The sequence below is a fragment of the Callorhinus ursinus genome, unplaced genomic scaffold (assembly GCF_003265705.2).
Source record: "Callorhinus ursinus isolate GAN/ISIS: 27379988/994484 unplaced genomic scaffold, GSC_fseal_2.0 scaffold9, whole genome shotgun sequence".
NCBI lineage: Eukaryota > Metazoa > Chordata > Mammalia > Carnivora > Otariidae > Callorhinus > Callorhinus ursinus.
The window spans coordinates 63,631,253-63,650,085 of NW_027397071.1; the positions used below are offsets into that span (position 1 = coordinate 63,631,253).

The window sequence follows — 18,833 nt, forward strand, 5'->3', positions numbered from 1 at the left end:
AGTCCAGAAAGAAGGGGAACAATGGTTTTCCATACTGCGTTTGCTCACAGGGGCAAGACTTTGTAAGAAATAGGAGACGACATGGGGGTTCCATAGGTTAGAGAAAGGAAGCAGACCACTATCATTCTATCCCTAAAGAGCCATCAGGGAGGACAGGACAGACATCTCCTGGGTGGAGGCCAAAGGAGGAGGTAAGGTCTATAGAGAAACAGAACTTTTTAACAATTAGCTCTGCCTAAAATGGAGTGGATGTAGGAGCTATGAACTTTGCCTTACTAAAAGTGTTCACCTTCAAGCTAAATGACACTATCAAAATGGTGCATAGAAGAGATTCTATTGTTTGGAAGACACTGGAGTGAGATGACATCGGAGTCTCTTCTAACTTTTATGACTGTTATTTCATGGCCCCTTGACTGCCATAGCCCCGACATTCTTTCTGATCTAGCTGATAATAAATATTCACTAAACCATTGGTTGAACTGGATTGGATTGAACATGGCAAATCCTGTTATGCCAACTGTAATACGGTTTATAGACAGAAAACAGTTATTCATAGAGAGGACAATGAGGCATGATTAAACCAAAAAAAAGACACAGGATAGGAGAAGTGATAGAGTGGGAGTCCCTGAAAAAAAAGGGTGTTTTGGATGAATCCCTGAGGACAGAGCTGGGGGGTGAGGCATGGAGGAGGACCCAAGGGGAAGGGTTAGGTTTTCTAAAGAGAAGAGGCTTCAGCCTGCCATTGCTATCATCACTGAGAAGTCATTGATTCGCTCACAAACAACTGGGCACTCCTCCATGCTACAGAAACAAAGATCAGCCAAGACTGAGGGACAGAGAGATTTAGACACTTTTTGTGCCATGAATAGGTTGCTCATCAGCTGGTTGGATTTTAGTAAACACACTTGGATGCTGAGCTTGTTGCCTAAACTGTCTTCTTCCTGAAAGTCCACTCCTTTAAGACCCGAGCACATGGAGCACTAACATGGGAGTCAAGCTGACCACGGGAGTCAAGGATCTCAGCTCCCTCCATCTCTTCTCCCTTCTCCACTCCCCCTCTCCTTGCCCAGGCTTTTACTCCAGTCTTGCCTTCCTTCTTTCCACAAGTATTTATCAAGTAGTTTCTATATACTAGGCATTGAGATTTTTTTCCTACTAGTGAACAAAACCCTAACCCTTGCAATTTGTGGGGGAATAGACATTGAATAAGTAAATACTGATAAATATAGATTTACAAATTGTGTGTAGAGTTACGGGGGGCGGGGGGGCAAGGAAGCACACAAACTGTGACCTGTGGGTAGGATGGTTGTAAGTTTTGGCTTGCCTGGGGCAGTTCCCATTTATACCTGTTGTCCTAGAGTGTTTATTAATAGTGCCCCCTTTCACTCTTAGAAGTGTCCCAGTTTAGATGATAAATTATTCCGTAGCTCTACTTAAAAGCTATGGGAAAGCACCTAGCACAGTACCTGGCATGTAGCAGATCCTCAACAAACATTATTGGGATTGGATTCAAAGTCACATTTGACCGTAAGAGTCATTGTGTCCAGTTGCAGACACTACAGTACCCAAGGGCATCTGCCCTAATATCCTGACATGCCTTCTCCTCCTGACCTCTGCTGTTGTGTACGTCATCACAATCACTCAAGCCAGAGCTATGTGAACTGCCAGGACAGCCTCTGGCCTCGTTTCTAAATGCTCACAGCCTCATTCCTCCATCCCAGTGGCCTTCTGCTTGACAGAGTCAGCAAGCAGAGAATCAGCAGACCCTCACTGGTGGACAGGGACTATGTCCTTGAGCATTGTTGTTCCTCACCGAACTCCTTCGGGTTCTGTGCTGGATGCTGGGAGTCATCAGGGCTGCTGTCCACCCCTAAGGAGGTCACAGCCTGGTGGAGACAGGCTTTTACAGGCAGTTATCCCTGGTGCATTTGTGGAGGAAGGCACAGGGGCTCTGGGAGCCCATAGAAGGGACCCAGCCCAGGATGCCATACCTGAGCTGATGCATAAAAGATTCCCAGGGCAGGGAGGGCTTTCCAGGCAGAGGAGACCTCTGTGCACCTGCCTTGAGAGGGAGGCACCCTCAGGAGACTGCCAAGTCATTCAGTGTGGCCGGTACTAGGGGCAGACAGAGGGGCAGAGGGGGTTATGATACAGGGTGAAATTTGGACTTTATTCTCATGGCAATGGGGAGCATGGAAGGATTTTAAGCTGGGAAGTGACAGGATCAGGTTTGCATTTCAGGAAGATCCCTCTGGTTTCTGTAAGGGGGTGGATTTGGAGGGTGCCCGGCTAGAGGCTGGAGACCAGTAGAGCCTGCTGCTGTAGGGTTGGAGAGGCATTATGGAGAGAGATATGGGCAGCTTAGTGACTGGCTGATGGGACAGGAGGGAGTTTTGAATGATACCCATGGTTTGGTCTGGACAGTGGACTAGATGTGGTTGCCCTTCCTGAGATGGGAAATCAGGAGCCTGGGAACAAGCTTAGACATGCTGACTTTGAAGTTGAGCAAAAGTGATATGTCCAACCTGCACTGTGAGTTCCGGGCATGAGCCCTTCTGTGTTCTCACCTGGCAACAGGAGCCTGCTGTCCTGTGTTAATGATGGCATTTACTTCAAAGGCTGCTTTCTAGAGCCTTTGCTCACTAAACCTTGCCACCTCTCTGGGCCTTGGAAACAGAATGATGATCTTGACCAGGGACTGTTCTACCCAGAGGACTACACTGGATCTTAGATATAAAGTGTTTATGCCCCACTCCTGGGACAGCTCCCTGTGGACAGAGTGGCCTTTGTTTACCAGTTGTGATGGACTGTCCCTAGGCAGGGTCTGGCTGATGCATCTCAGAGTCCCCTGTGCCCAGCAGGGACCTGGCTTTGAGCAGGTGCTCAGAATAAAGGCTAAGCAAATGATGACGTAAACCAAAGTCTCTGTGAGTTGGTTTTAATGAGATTTCCCTGATGAAGAGGAGCAACCAGACCACATACTTCTCCCCAATTTCAGCTCTCCCTCAGAGTGTCCCAGATGCTGGTGCCACCATTACTGTGCCCTCTTTTACTTCAGGCTCTGGTCTGTGGACACAAACCCTCTCTTGGGTTCCCCTGCAGCCTGCTGAGATTGTCCTCCACACCCAGGGACAGAACCTGAGATGGCATCACCCACTCTGGTTCCCCTGACACAGGTTTCTGGTCATCTTCACTAATGTGCCCCATTCCTGGCCTCAGTGCCCACCCCGTTCTACCCACCATTGAGCTTAGCCTTCTCTGGCCACCAGGAGCTCCCTCAGATCCCTGGGTTCCTGACTTCCCACTATCCAAGCACGTTTTGTTCAGGAGCTGCTCTTAGACATTCCATTACCTCCAGTGGTGAAGACCAGGGAAGCTGGTTCCAACTCTGCTCCACATCCAGGCTTCTCCTTCCCATTCTGATCTTAGGGCTGAATATTCTACCTCTTCCCCAGGTAATTAGCCCCCAAAATGATAGCACCTTTCAGGTGAGAATTCACGCCCTACCCATGGGAGTTTGGCTTTATCCTGGCACACACACCATAGAGTATGATGGTGACTTCACATCACACCATCAGCCACACAACCAGAGTCACTCGCACACAAGAGCACACATGGGGCTTTCCTCTCTCATCTATGTCCAGTTACAACCTTAAAAAGTTAAGCCCATTTATGGATGGGCTTCCTAGGACCACCCATCTGTTAAGTCTTCTAGCACCTAACTATCTGCCTGAGAGGCACACCCAGAGAAGTATTTGGCAGAGATAAAAAAGCGGGTGTTGCTTTAAAATGCTCAGTTAATTGAATGAAGCACACATTTCTCAATGCCCATTTGCAAGACCCTCCATAACCTCCAGAATTATAGAGATTAATGGGGCAGGATCTCAGGCTAGGAAGAACTCACAATCCAATAGGAAGGCCAGACCTTTATGAAGAATTTTCAACCAAGGCAGCCAGGAAGGTGTGCTGTAGTAGAGAAAATGTAATGCTTTGGAAATACAGGGCTGGGAGAGATTAATCCAGTGTGTGTGTGTGTGTGTGTGTGTGTGTGTGTGTGTGTGTGTATGAGGAAGTTTGCTCAAAGACTTTGGACTGAGACTCTAGAAATGGGTAATAGTTCATCCGGAGACTATGGTTTAGGGATGAGGGAGGTTACAGGGAGAGGTGAACAGTGGAATGGAGGTGAGGGGCCTCAGCTGCTGGGGCTGGTGTGCAGGATTCACAACAGGCAGCTACAAGAGGGCAGCCCAAGAGGCAGATATGAAGAAGTTCATGGGTGAGTTTGAACATGGAGTCAAGGAATTTGGCTTCTTCCCATGGCCCAATGCTCTCTTCTCATTAAAATCAAAGTCTAGGGGCACCTGCGTGGCTCAGTCGGTTAAGTATCTGCCTTTGGCTCAGGTCATGATCCCAGGTCCTCCTCAGCGGCGACCCTGCTTCTCTCTCTCCCTCTGCCCCTTTACTCTCCACTTGTGCGTGCTCTCTCTCTCTCTCTCAAATAAATAAATAAATAAAAATAAATAAATAAATAAATAAATAAATAAAATCAAAGTCTTAGGTCCTCTTTTAAATTGATTTTTAATTGAATTAAGTATCATGACTGTAAAAAAAAAAAAATCAAGGCCATGGAACAAAATGCCACTTGTTAGGAATATTCCAGCACACACCCTCTCTCATTCCTGAGAATCAGTGTCGTCAATGGAGAGCCATCAAAAACGTTTGAGCAAAGGAGACAGAGATCAATGAATAGCATTTCCATCCACTCAGTCCCCCAATTTAGAAACTAGAGTCATTCTAAAATTTAAATCCAACTGGGTCTCTATCCCCTGATTAAGACTTTTCAATGACTCCCCATTGCTTGTGGAATAAAGGCCAATGTCCCTGGCATGCCCTTCAAGGACATGCCCTATGCATATCCAGCATGCAGCAGAGAACATGGCACCAGAGAGACTATTATCCTGAATGACATATGCTTTAGAAACTTGGGAAAGCTGCAATGAGTGGATCAAAGGAGATGAGACGAAATGAAAGAAGAGAGGCCCATCAGGTGCTTCTTATGTAGTCCAGGTGAAGGAAGAGATCCGAACTGGAGAGCGGTGAGGGCAGTTGCTAAGGAGAATCGCCAGGGACTGATGGTGGGAGGTGAATGGGTCCCCTCCTGCCCTTTCCTTTGCCCCCAGTCTCTCAGAGCCTAAGGGTTGCTTTTGTGAGAGGCTTCTATGCTCTGGGGGGGGGGTGATTCCCCCCTTTTCCTGGAGGAGAAAGGCCTGTGTTGCTATAACAACTTGGCTGTAGCTCGTAGACAGATCTGTTTCCTTAAATCATTTAAGGAAAATTAGCTGCCATAACAACATGGAGCAGTTTTTAAAATAGAGCAACACAGGGCTGGGCTGTTTTTTATTTTATTTTTTTTTTTCCTCGCTTGCCTGCTGCGGTCCTCAAGAGAAGCTGCTCTCTTTCTGTCAAATAAATAAATAAGTTATAATACATCTGCAAGACAAACAGCCGTCGGTGACATGGTCATCTAACACACACGGAACCAGCACTCATTCACACTACACAGAAAACACACACACATACACATGCACAACGTGGAGATATGCAGAAAATGCCTGTGTTCACATACATAAAACAGAACATATATACATGAGAGCATAGACATGGTGCATACCAGATAGTCAGGTGTCAAGTTATACATAATCACACAAAGGACAGACACACAAACACACAGCCAGGCAGTTTCCCCACCCAGTCAAAATGGGAGGAAGGGGCCCAGGGGGTCTGCTCTTAGCATGGGCAGAGGTTTCACTGGGTCACCAGCTCGGAAGGCCTTGAGATGGCAGCTCCTCACTAGAAACCAAGGGGCACCTGAGTGTTTGCACCCGACAGCCTGGAAACCTTGCTGGTGGAAGGAGGAACGCCACCTTGGCAAGCACAGTGGGGAGAAGGTTGGGGGCACCCCATCCCCACCCACATACACACTTGGGGCAAACCAGGAGAGCAGGAGACCACAACTATGGCATTGGGGTGGGAAAGTACCGCCCCTATGGCAGGATGCTTGGCCCCCCCCAGGAGGAGGCAGTACCACCCCCGGAAAACCACATCCCTAAGGGCCTTAGCACACTGTCTCTGAGGCCTAGGGAGCTCAGGAATTAGTACTGTAGGTTCCCAAACGTTTATTCCATCCCCATGTCTCTAGCTGTATCACCCCAAAGGTCCCCTGCAGGGGAGGCAGCTAAAGCTGTGGCAGCTTGTCTTTGTGACGCTGAGAGGCTGAAAGCACTTAACCACACCTCCCACCGGAATGGAGGAACCACTGCTTTGCTTGGCGCTCCTAGGCAAGTCTCTTTCCCTCTCTGGGTCTTTCATTCCTGTGCCCCACCCCCCCGCCACGGCACCCCCGTCTATACACGGTAGGGGTTGAAGGATGACTCCACAAGGCCTGTTTGGCTCCAACGGTCTGAGTCCCTGCCTCATTTTGGAGTTGGCTGTTGGCTGTGATGGGCAGGATTTTCATGACAAGGCCCAGAAGTCAGGCTGTGGCCAGCGAAGGACAGCCTGGAGTGACGCCTAGGAAGGTGCTTAGCACGAGGCCGAGGCCCCATAAATGTTAGTTTCCTAAGCCTCAGTGCACTCTTCTGCTGGCAGGAAGAATAAGCCCTTGACCGGCTTACACAGGTGGGAGAGAGCCCCGAGGTATGTGAACGTAAAGTGGTTATAAAGGTGAAGAAGGATTATTGCCCGGGGTAGGGTGAGGAGAAGTGCCCTGTGGAAATGTGCAGACGGCAGCCAGCTGCCGGAGGGTTCATGAGGGGCAGGCTAAATGCACTCACACCACAGCCATAGATCACCCACTTAGGTCTCTTCAAACATTTTCCACTCCTACCAACATGGCCCAGGAAGTCTGTAAATAGGTTAGGGGAAAGGTTCAGTGTGGAAGTAAAGATTGGAGGTAAATGTAATACTGTGCAGTGGGCTCTGAGAACGTAGGGTGCTTCTGGTTCATGAAATTTTTACAGATTTTCCTACAATAGTTTGAGATGGTTTTGAAACTTTAAGAAATTTTAAGAGAAATCATTACTTTTCTAAGGGGCAACTTCTCCCACCTGTGATAAAAGACATGGTTTTTCTAACTCTCTAGATTATAACTTTGACTCTGGCAGCAAGCTGGGTGGAGAGATGGATCTCTTACTTCAGAGTAATATTCCTGTCAAGCCGATTGTTTCCTTTAATTTCTCTAACATCTTTTCATTCTGAAAGACTCTGGATACCTCTCATCAACTAACTAGATGCATATTGTTTCAACGGCATGGAGGCCAGCAAAGCTTCCAGAAGTTTCCTTTTGAGTCAGGTCAACTAAACTCTGTGTCTCATTTTCCCTATCTGGCAACTGGGATGCCTGTCCCATGGGCTATCTCTCAAGATAAGATAATATGTATATAAATAGCCTTCAATAGTAGGTATATGAGAAATAGAGCCACTAATATTTTATGCATTTGGCCATTACAGCACCTACGTCACTGACCCCACTTTCCCAAGCTCCCATACCCCACCACAGACTGCGATCCCACTGAGGTCTTAGACTTCACCTTAGTCATTCCTGATCCCTGACACCCAGTGCAGAGCACAGGTCTTCCATGAATGTGTGTTGGGTGAGAGAGAGAGAGAGAGAGAGAGGAAAGACAGGCAGGAAAAAGGAAATCCACTCACCAAGACCTAGAATTAACATCTGAACAGGGTTCTGAAGGAGGGATGGGCATTTGCTGAGTAAAGACGAGGAAAAGTATTTCAAGTCAAGAGACACACTAAGTCCCTCTCCAAATCCTACTTAATCTTCAGAACCTACCTCCAGGCTCACCTTCTCTAAGATTTCCTTGCAACCTTTGGCCCACAAAGCATTTTGTTGCTTTGTTCTTCTATTATCAGACTTTGCTTCTTTCATCTAATAGTTTATTCCATAAACATGCAAGGAATATATTCTGTGGGCTTGGTGCCATAGTAGAATCTCCTCAGACGTCCTCTGGTTTCCTTTTTTTTTTTTTTTTTTTTTTCTTTTCTTTTGCAAACCACCTCATAGCCAAGGATCTGCCTTCACCTCCCTGCTTCCCTGGCCAGGGCTAGCCATTCACTGGTAGCTCAATGAGAACCTCTTAAGCATTGATTAAAACGCAGTCTCTCCAAAAGGAGGGCTGTTTGGATTTCTATAGGCATCCCCCAGCGCCGGTGCACGCCTGGTGAAAACACACATCCTGCTGTGTTTTAGTGATAGTTTTCCTGCCTTCTTTAGACAGCTTCTCAAGGACAGAAGCTCTGTCTTTTCCAGCTTCTACTTCCATTACCTGGCAGGAACCCACACTTAGTAAGCTGTTGAAGAGTGTTTGGGGAAATCTTGTTAGCCACCTCATCTGACACATTGTTTCCCAGCATGATAGCACCGAAGCAGCCCAGAGAAATCCATGGCACCCTTGACTTTCAAACCCCCGCCCTTCTCTCTCACTGTTCTGCATTTCCGTTGACTCATCTTCCTTCCTTCATCTCTTGCCCCTGCTGATCTGTTGTCACCAAGAGCTCCCACATATGGAATTTATTTTCTCAAGCTCACAAATTTAGAAAGTCTAGAATGTTAGAATCCAGCCATGTAGGATCTCCATCGAAAATCCACAAATTCTAAAATTCTAAATTCTAGTTCTCTCTTCAACTTACCCTCATTCCTTAGTTAGACCTAGCTTGCTTCCCCATTTTCCCTATCCCATGGTCATCCAATTATCCAGCCACAATGAGCTAAAAAGGAGTCCCTGTGGATAGTCCTCCACTAACCTCTTTTGGCTAACCCAAGCAGTCCAGTATACCCCCAGGGCATTTCCTCCAGGAGCTTTTCCCATTAACCTATCCTATCCATTTCTCACCCACCAGCAAACTCCTCCCCTTCCAGGCCCCTGGTTTGAGCCAGTCTGGATTAGCATACAGCCTGTGGACCCCCCCTCCCTTAGGCTCTCAGCCTATCCAGCCTCCAACAGAGTACAAGTCACATTTAGGGTGTTTTGTGTTCAATGTATGGGGAACTTCTCCGAGAGTTATTTTTGGCTGTGGCTGTTGGGAGGCTCTGGAGCCCAGGAAGAATTCATGCTGGTACATCAAATAGCATATTGCATTTCAGAAATTGGCCTTAGCCGTGGGAAATCAAGTAAGCCAGATGCCTAATTAGTCCATTATTTACCGTGGTGGAGAGAGCTGAATTCTGATGAAAGGGACCAGACTAATCACTGCTTCCACTGTTTAACCTTTCATCAGGAAATTGCCCCATCCTCCAGAAGTTCTAATGCCCACCTCCCAAGCCCCATCCTGGTCCCAGGTGTCTGGCTGTGAGAAGTCTTATCAGCCCAGACACAGCCTGACCTCCTGGCCAATGAGCCTTTGTGCCCTCCCACTCAGCAAGTCATGCCAGGTTCACATTTCTTGCTTTTACTTCAAGGCTAGTAAAGTATATAGATAAAAGAGTAACTTCCCTGTAATCTTCAAAAGAAAAAGATTCTTCATTTTTCCATTCAATAAACATTTTCACAGCCCAGGGACTATATACTGGAATAGAAAGGCAAATAGGAAACAGTCGCTTCCCTCAAGGAACTGATGATCCAGAATAGAGCAGCGGTTTTCAAACTGTTTTCAGAAAAATTGTAAGAGGTCTGAGGACCCCCTCCCATATGGCTCCTCTCCACTTTAACCGGGGCAGTATAATTTTGTGATTAAGAGCTGAGGTTCAGGCCCGGGTTTAAATCTCATTTCAACACTCACTAGCTTTGCTATCTTGGGCAGGTCCCTTACCTTTCCAAGCATCTGCCTCATTTGTAAGAGGTTGTTGTGAGGATTAACTGAACTGATTCCTGGGACTTGCGGAAGGCACTTTGCCAGGCACATATATTCTCAGCAGATATTAACCTTTATCAGTATGATAAATGTGTTTGAATAAAGGATTCCATGGCCAGAGAAAGTTTGCAAACCCCTGGTCTAGAGCTCCTGACTCCGTAAACCAACAATGGCAGGACAAGGTGGTAAGCATTATGACAGGCAAGGAATCTGGATGGGAGAAGCAGGTCATCTCCACTGGACTAGGGGTCAGGCAAGGCTTGCTGGGGAGGGTGACCTCTGAGGTGAGTTTTGAAGGAAGACAGGAGTTGTTTGGACAGATTGGGGAAGCATTACGGGCGAGGGAGCAAGATGCATGAGCATACGTGTATCAGACAGGTGACTAGACTCTGAGAATTCTAAGGAGTTCCGTGTGCTGGACTGAGGGGAGCATGGTGAGAAGGTGTGGGAGGTAAGGCCAAGTGGTAGGCAGAAGCCAGTCATAGAGCCCAGTGTGCTACCCCAGGAAGCTTGGACTTTATCCTGAAATCCAGGGGGCTCTCTATCAGGCACTAGAAAGCGCATGGAATTCAAAAGGGAGAGAAAAAAAATGTTGTTATGACTTTATGGGGTTTCAAATATATTGTTCTGTTTGTAGCTTTGAGCCAGCAATGGTAGTACTACAAACCTAGGCTAAAATAAATTGAAGTGTGAATAAGGATTTATGCGAAAAGAAGTCCATATTACTTATAAATAGTGAAAAACCGAGAAAAAAACATCTAAATGCCTAACAGTGGGAAACAGTGGGAAACTGATTAAGTGAATCACGATACATTCATATAATGGATGTTTATGAAGAGTTTACAATATTGTAAAAATGCTTATGCTATAATTTTAAGTGAAAAGAAGCAGAAGACAAAGTTGCATGTGTATTATATATTAAGACATATAACAACTAGGTTTAAAACATACACAAAAGAATGGATGTGAAGTAGATGTTAACAGTGGTATTTCTGGGTACTAGGGCTGTTTCCTTCCTATCCGCTTTTTTATATTTCCCAGCAATTTTCTACAAGTATATTTTAACTTTAAAATTGGGAAAAAAATATAGAAGGAGGAGGGGACCTGGCCACCCAGATACAAGGAAGGACCTCATTTCATAAAATAGAACCGAACTCCTGAGGTGGCTACTTAGTGCGGGGCCAATCCCCACAATTGGAGCCTGAGGCAGCCAGCCCAGCCCACATTATAGAAGGAAACTGGGGTCAGCTGATGCCCATCTATGCCTCTGTCTTCTGACTAGCCGTCCTTCTATCTGTCCCTTCATGCAACCATCCATGCACTATACCTCTACTACCCTCTGCTCAGAACTCCTATCCCAGAGGTGACAACATCCAGGCTCCTAACATCCTAGGAAGTCTGCCAATTCCTTGCCCTCTAGGTAAGCATAACAGGGACCCCACCTCCCCAGAGCAAACCTCAAATCCTGCCCTTTCTTCCTACTTTGTTCTCTTTTCAGTCAGCTAAGTCCTTGACCTTTAAGCATTGCCTTGTCAGTGGGAAGGACTGGAGGCAAACCCTTTATTCTCCTAGGGATTTAGACCAAGGACCCTGAAGTCAGAAATTGCCTCCAGCTTCCAATTCTGGCTCCGACTACGCCCTCCCTCTCTCAGACTCTGCGGCCCGATCTGTGAAAACAGGGTAGTAGCATCTCTTCACAGAGTGTCGTAAGGATTGAAAATGACACTGCACTTACTTGGTATTTTCTAAGGCTGGTAAATTATAAGCACTGAATAAATGTTAGCATTTATTAAATCTAGTAGTGTACAATAGCTGATATTTCAATGTTAATTTCAGGACATTATCACCATCTTTAAACTGTAGTATTTACAAAATAGCTATAGCTCCGGTTATCGAAATAGCATTGCAAATACGTCTTAAAAGACAGGGAGCAGGCCCTCGCCCTTATTTCGGCTTCTCTGACCACTCCCCAACTCCCATTTGTGAGTCTTTCTTCAGCGGAGCTAATACCTTTAATTACGTGACAATAATATCAGAGGCTCCAGGGGTGGGAGCCTTTCTCTCTTTGGGCTTCCTGTATTTGTCTGTTCTAATCCATTCTGGGTGAATTTTACAGTTCAACCTTCAGAGGGCAAGAGGATTTCTGTCATTCCTAGGGTGTGGGTATGTGCCCCTGTGGGGTATAATCCCTAAGGGAGGACGACAGCAAGGATGGTTCTAAAGTGAATTACCAGGGAACGTAATCCTCAGGAACCCTCTCCTCGACAATTCCAGACCCCGAGTGTGGTTTGGAGCAGGTTTCACCAGCTGAGCCTCTGGACAAAGGCTCACTGGAAGATGGAGTTTGGACGCTGATTGGCAGCTAAGTCCACTTAACAGAAATGGCCTCTCTCTGGCTGTGCCTACAAGGCCTGTCAAAGCCAAAGCTTTTCTTTATAAACTCCTGGCATGACCAGCAAACACTCAGCAGTCAGAAAAGTTGCCTTACTCAAGCTCCCGGTTACAAATGGACAGTTTCTTTCCTGTTAGAGTTTAGCTCCAGGCTGCGACCTTGAAAAATCCTCCGACTGCTAAGGCATGTTCTTTAATAGACATCTTTGCTATGTGACTGGACCTTCTGGAGTGGATGGGGCAGATGAAAACAGCTTTTCAGTCCCCTGGGGTGTGGCAGTAGGAAAGGGGGAAGGTGCTGATATTTACTGAGCATCTATTATGTGCTAGGCATTGCCTCATCTAATCCATAGAACAACCATATGAAATGGGCATCATTATCCCTGTTTCTCAGGTGAGGAAAGTAAGGCCCCGCGTGAATGACACCCCCCTGCCACTCCCTGAGCCTCCCCCCTGCCCCTCCTTGCCCCGCAGTCACCCCGGGGCATGCACATTTATCACTCCACATCACGCTCATTGGTTTATGTGCTTGTTTTCTCTACTCAGCTGTGAACTCCTTGAAGGATAAAACTATATCTCTGTCACCTCTGCATTCTCTTGCCCAGGGTGCAATACCTAACACATCAGTAAAATGTCAGTTGCAAGAAGGAACAAACGAAAAACGGTTAGAACCCGCGGGGTCATCATACAACTGGGGGTAGCAGAGCTGGAAATGGGAGTCAGATTTGTGTGACCCCAGGGCCCACTTCTACAGGGCAGCATAGGGCGAGTGGCTCCCCCGGGGCGGGGCAGAGCAGCCAGCAGGGGGCTCAACATTGCCCAGAGGGTCTCCTCTTTCATTTTTAAAAGACATGTAAATAGCAAACCTAGAAGAGAGGAGTTCTATTGATTTAGCTTTTTTCTTGAATATGATGACACCTCTGAGTAGCAAACGTTCAGAATCATCCCCATTGTCTTTAGATTCAATTGACATTGTAAACGGAATACCAGGTTCATGCCATTACTTTGGATACCCTGCCCCTCCCCCAACCACTGTAAGGAATACTTGGTTTGAGAAGTCCAGGGGTTGAACATGCCAGGTAAATTGGGAGTTTGGTCTTGAATGGGGCTGGCTAATTCCAAGGCAGTCACTTTTAAGCTTGAATTAGTAACTTCATTCTGGCCTCTGGGTTCTCAGAGAACCCTATGTGGAGCCAGAGAACCTCAAGCTGGAAAAAACTGAAGAGGTTCTCCAAACTAACCGTCCGTAGAAAGAGGATAGAGAGAGAGAACACATAAGCCCAGGGCAGGGAACTGGCTTGCTCAAGGTTGCCCAATGAGACAATGCTGTAGAGCTGAGACTCAAACTCAGGCCCCTCCGACTTCTACCAGATTGGAGCACGTGCACTGTCGGCCCTGGGGTGAGTCCTTAAGCACATGGATCTTGTCCTAATTATTTTCACTAATATGTCACAGAGATGTATAGTTTCCAGAGCACAATCACACACAAGCGTTCATTTGATGCTTGCTGCAATGCTGTGAGGTGGGGACTATGTGTTTTGTTTTGCAAATGGAGAAACTAAGGCCCACGGGTATTAAGTAATTTTCCCAAGAGACAGAGTCAGGGCTTAATTTTCATTCTTCTGAGTGAGTCCAAATGGCCCCCCAGTCGGGCCCAGGGCCAAGCACACAAATGGATAAATCAAAGGAAGAAGGGAGCAGGGGGAACAGAGCAGAGGGTTATGCCTCTTCTTTCTTTTTTCCCTTTAACAAAGCACCCACATTCAGTGTCCTCTCACAGACCTCCAAGGCTTCCCCAAATGCCTCTGAGGAGGGTAGAGCACGATGTGGGTGAGGCAGAGGGAACTCAGCTGAAGCCATGGTCAAGGCCAGATCAAGGCTAAAAGAGCCGAAGTGTCAGGCTCAAGACCGGAACAAGTCAAATCCTGAGGAACAAGGGGCCAGCCAGTGGGTTGGATAGTGGGTCAGAGAAAGGACAGAGAGACTTTCCATGGGCATCTGGTAGGAGAGATAGCAGTTACGACAAGAGACATCACATGAGCAAAGCCGTGCAGGAGGAAGAGAATTAGCAGGAAGGACATGGGTCTGGCTGGTTAGAATGCCCCTTTGGGGAAGGAATGGATTTTTTAAAAAGTGATCAGATTCTAAAGGGCCTCAGAACACCAGGCCGAGATATTTGAGTTTTATCATTTGGGCCAAAGAGAACTATTGGAGGTCTGTGGGCAGGGAAAGGTGAGAAAGACAAGCATTAGCTCTGATTATGCAATCAGCACCAGCGTTTAGACCTCAAAACGGTGACCCCTTTAATCTGACAGTCTGCTTTGGTATAATTTGTTAAAAATGACAAAATGTCTCTTTTGCTGCAGTTCATCTTGACCTTTCTTAATATTAGAAAGTTAATTTCAGAAGGGAAATAAATGTGTTAGTGTTGTCACAGTCATAAAGAGATGAATTCTGTACTGTCAAGCTATTTCTCTGAATGAATCCATCAGCCTGTAAAATGGTTGCCTTCCAACACCCAACATCTTCCCAGCCCCCCCCTCTTCCCCTCCTTTCCTTCTTCCTTCTTTCTTTCCTCCCTTCTCTCTCCCACCCCTCACTCCTTCCATCTGCCAGCACATCTACTATGATGTGCTCTGGGGAGACAGAGGTAAAAGACACAGTTCCTGCCCTAAGGCAAGACAAACTCTAGTGGGGAAGACAGAGAAGGAAACTAGCCATTGGACGTGTGTCTAAATGCCAGGAGACGAGAGAGCTGAGAGCTAAGGGAACACAAAGAAGGGGCTATCCATCATGCGGAGGGAACGCCTATTAAATTAGGAAACCATGCCCACTAGTAGGACTTGGGTTGACTCTATGATTAGGAGAAAAGACTGTAGGTAGGATTCTGAAGCGTTGAGTTCTGGCCACATCTCTGAAATTGCAGTTACTAGCTAGTGAGTACCTGGACTGTGGTAAGTATTCCATGTACATCACTTCACTTAACCTTCACATCTTCATCAAGAGGATCTTATCGTTCCCACTTGCTTAAAAGGAGAAAATGAGGCTCAGAGAGATGAAATACTTTGGCCCATCTGGGTTGTAAATCTTGCACATAGAGGTGACTCCAAAATCGGAGTAGCTTACAACGTGCTGAGCTTCATCTACAGCTATAGCCGTAGACAGTTATTGTTTCTTACGTTACATGGCCTCTTGTTATTAACTTTACTATGCCAATTATACCTACTACTTGCATAACCTTGGAAAACCCAGGTCCTTCCTCTCTCTGTATCTTAAGTCCTTGTTAGTTCAATGAAGAGGTTGGACCAACTCTGACCTCCTCTGGTTGTAAAGAATTCCTGCAATCTGAAGGCAAGGTGTAACTCTGTGCTTCTCAAACCTTAATGTGCAGGAAAAACCTGGGTATCTTATTAAAATTCAAGTTCTGATCAGAAGGTCCGGAGTGGGATCTGAGAATCTGCATTTTTAACAAGCTACCAGGTGACGCTGATGTTACGAGTTCAAGGACTCTGTTCTGAGTAACAGGGGCATAACCTATGGTGGGACCAAACTTTTGGGCCCAGTGTAGACCCACTGAGGTTGTGGGCTTAAGGTTACTGAAAGAAAAGCAAGTTATGAAAGCAATCTAACTCAGGTCTGGTCAGCAAATGGAGTTCTGGATTCATTTTATTACCTGGGATTTTCACTGTCTTGGGTTTAAAACCAGTGATTCTCTTGAGAGATTAAAAGGAAGAAAATTGAACTTTTAAAGTCTTGAAGACATTTTTTCTACCGTAATCACATCTGTTTTAATTCGAGGTGCAGTCCGATGTTTCCCCCACAGCTCAGGTTTCTATGTCAGATGAGCACAGCAACAGAGTTCTGGGGAGGTGACAGTCTCTCTCCCTCCCCACACCCTGGTTTGGGTGGGGTTGCAGCTTCTTTCTCAAGACGCATCAGCACACTCACAACTTCCTAAAACATAATTTCCTAAGGCCCTTTAGGGATCCCCATTACCTACTAGGTTAAGGGCCTCCAGCTTTAAAGGTTTAGACTCATTTCTCTATGTTCCCTTGCATGAAATTTCTACTCCCGTTCTAACTGCCCATTCCTCCTTTACTAAAGGACACTTGACGCACCCGCTTTCACAACCACCACTCTTGTTGCACCCTTTCATCCTCGCACCTTCACCCCACACATTCCTCTCTATGACCGATTACCCCTCCTCTCTCTGCCCAGCTCTCAAGATTTTATATAGCATTCAGCTTCGTCTTCACACCACCACTCCCAGGAAACCGGCTGTCATTGTCACAGATGTAAATGAGTACTTGAGTACTTATGTGCGCCCATAAGCTTTTTTATATCATTTAATTCTGAAAACAACCATGTGAATCACCCTCATTTTATACATAAGCAAAAAGAGACACAGGGATTCCAACCCAGATCTGTTGAATTCAGAAGTCAGGATTTCTCCTCTCTGCCCTTTGCCCCCCGCCCCCCAGCACGTTATTTATGTCTCACACTGTGTCATCACATCCTCCTTTGGTTTAGAGCTACTTTTCTCTCTGACGAGAGGAGAGAGGATGAGGTAGAATGGCCTGAGAGATTGCTAGATGTTGCAAGCTGGGGGGAAGGCTGCTAGAGGAACACAAGTTAGGGGACAAGGGGCACATTTGCCCACCTCTTTTCCATGAAAAAGCCCACCATAGAGCCCTTCCCTGGCCTCCGAATGCAAAACACTTCCCCTGCATTATCTCACTCAAGTCTCAAGATTACCTTCTTTGGGCTACATTTTGATGGATTCCTACGATTATGCTCAATACTACTGGGTCCCATTCAAGCCAGTTGGGACTAATGAGTTCGAGGCAATCAAATCATAGCATGTCAGAGCCAGAAGGAAAATGAGAGATTCTCATTCTGCCTCTTCATTTTACAAATGAGAAAACTGATGCCAAAGGGAAAATGACCTCCTCAAGGTCACACAGTGATTTGGTTGCATAGATGCATTTGGAGGCATTTACTGCATCCTTTTCCATAGCGTCTTCTGTTTCAGAACCAGGTGCCTGTGGGTGCTCAAGTCTTGTAGTCAGTACCAATGGTTCTTTATGTGGCAGAAGTGCAAGAAGGAAACCGCCACATCTGACTCATCTTGGTCTCGTGGACAAAAGAGTGGGCTTCCACCACCAGTTTCTTCTCATCAGAAGGTGACCTGGGCAATCTGGACCTTGGACACCTGGTTTTTCTTCCTGTACCATATATTTTTCAACTCTTTCTCTATTTCTTACCCATTTAGCACTTAAAATGTTCACCTGCACAGCCCTTACCCTCATGGCCTGAGTTCATACTTATTGCACCATTGGACGCAACTATGAGCATGAAAAAAACAAACAGATTTTGGCAAGGACCCATGCCGTATGCATTGGCTTTGCTGTGGTAACAACCCCAAGAGCGTGGTAGCTTATCATAGCAAATGCTTCATCCGTCGTCCTTGTGTCACGCGCTAGTCAGCCCCAGCCCAGCCAGGCTGCGCACGGCTCCGCCTCGCTTCTCATCTGGGGCCCAGGCTGAAACTGTTTCTCTGTCTGGGTTAGGTTGTTTTGATGGCAAAGGGTCAGAAATACAGTCCCATTCGAAGTGTCCACACAGAAGGGGCAAATGTCATGGCTGTTCACATCCCATTGGCTAAAGCATGTCTCAAGGCCAAGGCTGAGGTCACTGAGGTGGGGATATGCGTATACTCCTCTTGGATTCTCAGGCAAATGAATGACAGCAGGAGACCCCTTTTTACAGGGAAGAGAGAACAGTCAAGAGCAAGGATCTGATCCACTGAAATTAACTCCTTGCGCAAAATATGACTTCAGGGAAGTCACTTGCCCTTTTTGGACCCCAGTTTCTATTTTTAAAATGAGGAAGCTGGCTTCTGGAAGCAAAGAATATAATAGAAGGAATCAGATATATCTGAGTTCAAGTTCCACGTGCACCACAGACTAGCTGTGTGATCTTAGGTAAGTGACTGACCTCTCTCTGCCCTCACGTGTTTCTACTAAAACTCAAACCCGTAGTTTAAAAAAGTCAGAATGGCTTCAACCTCTTAATGTTTCTCATAATCTTTCTTTTTTTAACCTTAGAAATATCTTTTAGGAAATAATGTCTCTTGTGAGGGAACAGGTTGGTTTTTGTGTTTTTTTTTTTAAAGATGATTCTTTTAAGTTCTGTTACATTTAAGAAAAATTGAATTCAGTACCTCTGTAAATGGAAATATTTATAGTATATTGTTTTTATAAAAGCTTTTTTATTTAGCCATCTATTCAGCCAGCAGCTATCCTTAGGTTTGTCTGTGCATGTGGGAAATTAATGGTCTTGTTTCTAAGTTGTAGGATTTCTAGGGGTGTCACTTTCACCTTCCAGTGGCGACAATGTTCAGGCCTCGGCTCTGAGTTTCTGTAGGGGTGGACGTCGCTTGCCTTTCCTCACCTTCATCTATACAACTCAATGGGTCCCGCGCTCCCCATGTAGACCCCACTTCTCCAGGGAGCCTTTGGTGCCCCAGCCGTCCCCAGGGGGCAGGTGCCCTTGCTCTGTGCTCTCCCTGCCCTTGT

At 46.4% G+C, this 18,833-nt stretch overlaps 1 protein-coding gene across 7 annotated transcripts in view; it reads left to right on the forward strand.

Annotated features, from left to right (window-relative positions):
- Window positions 1-18,833, forward strand: part of LOC112823825 (AGBL carboxypeptidase 4) — a 1,550,619-nt gene that overhangs the window by 1,450,273 nt on the left and 81,513 nt on the right. The gene's annotated exons all lie outside the window — the stretch shown is intronic.